Here is a 5399-nt window from a genome sequence, read left to right on the forward strand (position 1 = left end):
GGGGTCTTGTCCCTACTCTTAATATCTTTTACTGTAGTTTTGTAACATTTTGTTGAACATTGCTTCAAAGTGAACAAAAATGAGTTTCAGCTTTAACACTGAAAATCTTGGCGTATTCTTTTGAACTTGCACTATTCAGTGCAACCCATGGAACTCGTCCAGTGTTGGTGTGAACTGAGTGCGCACTGGTGCGCACTAAATTTTGCCAATCGAAAACGCTATTAGATTGAAAGGCACAGAGATATGCTCTATGCAATCCCTAAATAAATAAAAATGCATTCAGGATCGAAAAGGCATATAGAAATTTGCTTTATGCAATTCCTATAAACAAATAAAATGCATTCAGGATTGAAAAGGATTTTATTTTAACATTCATGAATCCGTTATTTCTGAAAATCTGAATCCATTTTAAAATCCATTTCAATCCATTCTCGTTTGCTGTCCTGACGAAAATAAAAAACTTTATAAAGCGTTGACAATCGTTCAATGACGATTTTTTGAGAATTTTTACGCTTTCAAACTTTATAAGAACGCTTACAGAACATCAATGGGTTTAAACACTTTCAGAACGCTTATAAAATACAGTACATATCGTTTCATGAAAGTTCTGTAATGTTAAAGCAACGCTTTTCAGAGGACGCTCAGTAAACGCTGATACACCTTCGTCCAGAGAGTTCATTGTCAGACTTTTCAAACATTTATCAAACGCTTTTCTCAACTCCATAACACAAGCGTTTTTCCTCCGTTTAACAAACATTCTTCTACATATCCAATTTTCAAGCAGTGCACAACATCGCTACCAGAGGGACACAATGAAATTCAATTTCTCGCATTTAAAAACCATATCAAACAGGATAAAAGGCGCGGTATGATGAGGCTTCTCAATGAAAAATTTTGTATCTTTTTTTTGATAAAATGTCTGCGTTCAGTAGGCTCAACACTTGAACTAAACGTTTATGTAAATGTCAAACAAACATTCATGAAACTTCTTATTTTCAGAGAATGTCTTCCAACCGCTGCAGCGTTGCAATTTCCGTTTTACGAACATTCTACTGGCCGTTTCTAAATTCTTAACAAATTTCTGCAAACGCTTTATATAAACGTTAAACGAACATTCATGAAACTTCTCATTTTCGTCAGGGTGGGTAAGGGGGTGATCCCGATTGACCACGGCTCGATTGGACACCAATTACAGCGACCGGTGCTTAGGAGCTTTGTAGTCTCAAGCGCTGTGAGTGGCTCGTGTCCAATTGAGCCGTGTTCAACTGAGTGCCACCCATCAAATAGAAAACATCCAATGGTGTCTCGTCGATGACATAGATAAAAATAATACATAAAGAAAATAATATAATAAATTTATGAGTTATACAGTACTGTTATATTAATTAAGACGGACAGAGCTTCTGTATACTCGACAAATATATTTAATAGTTCTTCTGATAATACAAACGTATAATATTCGGGCAGACGCAATTTTAATGTATTAAGCGGAAAAAGGAAGACAGTTGACAACTTAAAATAAAAAACGCTTGATCATATCGAAATAATGAATCTCGATTCTCGCATTAAGATCTATGACATTCAACCAATAACGATTACTACCTTAAATATTATATCTCAGAGCTCTGATTGGACGGCTCGTTATTCCCTGTTGCCTGTGTCTATTGCCTGTGTCTATTGTGTTTCCAGCTTAACACTCTCTCTTAATCGTTAATTATTCACATTTAAAAAAATTACAAACGAAATGAATTTTATAACTGGATACAACGTTAGAGAATCAATATATGATAAAATGCTATTAACATCATTCTTCTCGATACAACGTTTAAAGAGAATCAATATATGATAAAATGCTATTAACATCATTCTTTCACAAGCAAATCTCTGAATTTTCCAAACTTGATATTGCCCAAAGGTTTTGTAAAAATGTCAGCTATTTGCTCGTCAGTTGGACAATAATGCAGATTTAGGACTCCTTCTTGATATTTTTCATTTAAAAAATGCAGATATCTTACATCTATATGTTTACTTCGCTTGTTACCTGTACCATTTTTAATTATCTGTAAGGTACTTTGATTGTCAATAAAAAGTGTTGCTTTAACTAAGTTTCCCGTTAATTCCTCTAATAGCATTTTTAAATATATTAATTCTTTTACACAATCTGCCGCCGCAATGAATTCTGCTTCGGTACTTGACAAAGCAACTATAGGTTGTCTTTTTGAACTCCAACTTACAGGACCGTTTGAATAGAAAATGATATATTCTGTTGTACTTTTTTGCGTTTCTATGTCACCCGCATAGTCTGAATCTACATAACAAAATAATTCTTCAAAATGACTATCTAAATTTTCCTTTTTTTCAAATGGAATGCCATGATTTAGCGTTCCTTTGACATATCGCAAAATATGTTTTACGTTCACAATATCTGCCTGAGAGAAGTTACTTAAAAATCTACCACGTATCCGCTAGCGTAAGATAGATCCGGACGTGTCTTACTGGCTAGATACAATACTACACATTCTCGATAAGGAAAACGCGACAACGTCTTATAGTATTTTCTTCTTCGTTAACATCTTCCTTTGATATTTTCATTGGCACCAACGGCAGCTTGAAATATTTCGCTGACTTCATGTCAAAATTAACTAACATCGTTTTAGCGTACTCCGTTTGCTTCATCTTGACCTTATTTTTACTCCATTTTAACTGTATGCCTAGAAATGACTCCGGATTAATATATATATCTAGTTAGTATAAATTTGTTACCTATGCTAGAAATCAGGTCATCCACTTCTGATCTGCTTGTCCCGATCACAAGTCCATCGTCCACATAAAAAGCTAATACTACAGAATGACTTTTGTTTACAAATATGCATGGTTCTGTCCTGACAGCAAACAATCCAGTGGTTTTAAGAACATCTGTCAAACACTGATTCCATCTCAGTGGTGCTTGTTTGAGGTCATACAAAGCCTTTTTTAATTTGCAGATCTTTCCGGATTTATTGTCATAACCTTCTGAAACTTCCATGTATATTTCTTCTTTTTCTTTTAAACTTCCGTACAAAAAAGCTGTTTTTACATCAAACTTTTCCACGTATTGTATTTTCTGAACTGCCAAGCCAAGTAATAATCTTAATGAATTCATGTTGACTACTGGACTAAAAGTCTATAATCCAGTCCTTGTTTTTGCTCGCAGCCTCTTACCACAATTCGAGCCTTATATCGACCGTTTTCCTTTATTTTGAAAATCCATTTGTTAGTCAATACTCATCTGATTCCGGCTTCTGTTCTTGGAACTAATGTCCAAACTTTATTTCTTTTTAATGATTTATTTTCCTCTTCAATTGCCTCTTTCCATTTGTCCTTTTCTTCTCCTTCAGTTGCTTCTTTACATGTGAGAAACACATATACATATAATAATCAAGTAATTTTCTTGGTAAAGTCTTTTCTCTTTTTGGTCTTCCTTCCTCCTTTCTTCTTTCTTGTCCTTGTTTTTCTTCTTCTTGTCTTCTTTCTTTCTCCTTTCTTCTTTCTTGTTCTTGTTCAAATCTCCCTTCTTCTTCAGTTTCTTCAGTTTCTCGTGGCAATCCTCTAATAGACTCTTCCGTTGATTCTCCTCTTATATTTTCAATGTCTTCCTCATTTTCTTCTCTATTTTCATCTTCCACATCTTCCAATCTTATTTTGATTTTTGCTTTAGTGTTTTTGTCTTTTTTCTTACATGGAATCTCTTCTTCTGCTTTCTTGAATATGACATCTCGTGAAACTATCAGTTTCCTTTCAGTTTGATTGAATAATCGATATCCGTTTGGTGCATAACCGACAAACATATATTTCTTGCTTCTGTCATCTAACTTTTTAACTTGACCCAGTATTTTTGCAAATACATCACAATCGAATATCTGTAAATTGTTTAAATTTGGTTTTGCATGAGTCCAAAATTCGGCTGGTGTGATTCTCGTCGTTGTTATTGGACTTCTGTTCAATAGATATACTACTGTACGAGCAGCTTCGTCCCAGAGTTTTACTAAATCTGCCATCCGCTAATAAAGCTCGCGTCTTTTCCATAATTGTCCGATTTAATCGTTCCGCTTTACCATTTAATTGTGGGGTATAAGTTGTTGTATAATATAACACAATGCCTTTTTCTTTACACCAGTCTGTTAGATCTCTACTTATAGCGTTTTCGGCCCGATCGGGTTTGCACCAACCTGGGTTGGATTAATCTTTCCTATTGGTTGATGTCACACGCTCTACCAATAGGGAAGCGCAAAACGTCATTAATCCAACCCAGGTTGGTGCAAACCCGGTCGGGCCGAAAACGCTATTAGATACTCTCTTCCGTTCAGTGTTGCCAGATTCTGGCGAAGCAGTTTCCCTATTGGGACATGAAAATTTCCCTAGTTTTCCCTAGTTTTCCATTTAATTCATAAAATTCTTGTTTTTTCCAAATTTTCCACTAATTTCCCAAATTTCTCTTAAATTCACAAAATTTTTGTTTCTTTACAAATTTTATTCAAATAAAATCATGAATTATTTTTTATTAATGTATTACAATTTGGAATTATAATAAATATGAAACAGAACACACATATAAAGGAAAATATATAATAAGTACTATAAATTAATGAATAATATATTTTTATTGTACATTTATTAGATTTAAAAAAAACAAATAATCATTTTCTATGATTTTAACATAAATCTAATACTAATAAATCTAATAATGTATAAGGATAAACTGGATAGAGACTCTATAACAAAGTTAAGCTACATGCACTTTTATTAAACCAAGAGTAAAAAAAGCAAGAACTTACCAGGAAGAGCAACGATTAAGAGCACGGTTACAATCAGTTACATTTTTCAAAAATATGATGTAACACCTGAACCGAAATAAAAACATGTCCGACCTGAGCGCCATACGCCGATATGCCCCAAGCCCAAGTCAATCAGCGCGATTCGGACACGTGGTGAGTTGTCACCTACTTATCGACCGAAACCGAGCATTAAGGTGCCTTTTCACACTGACGCTCGACGCTCATTTTCAGCGTCAAAACAGGTCATATGATCAAAATTGACGAATACCAAGCGTCAATTTTGATCACGTGACCTGTTTTGACGCTGAAAATGAGCGTCTAGCGTCAGCGTGAAATCGCACCTTAAAACAAAATTTTCATTTACTGTTAAAAATCCCTAAATTTTAACTTATTTTCACAAAAAATCCCTTTTTCCCTATTTCATTTTTTTTCTTGTAATTCTCCCTAGGTTTAGGGAAATTCCCTAGCATCTGGCAACACTGCTTCCGTTGCCACTTCTTAGGGTGGAGTCCCATGAAGCGTGTTTGCCGCGTATCGCGTAACCGCGTAACCAATCAATAATCAGTAAAACGCGAAACCACAACA

Source organism: Trachymyrmex cornetzi, unplaced genomic scaffold (genome assembly GCF_001594075.2).
Source record: "Trachymyrmex cornetzi isolate Tcor2-1 unplaced genomic scaffold, Tcor1.1 scaffold123, whole genome shotgun sequence".
Classification (NCBI taxonomy): domain Eukaryota; kingdom Metazoa; phylum Arthropoda; class Insecta; order Hymenoptera; family Formicidae; genus Trachymyrmex; species Trachymyrmex cornetzi.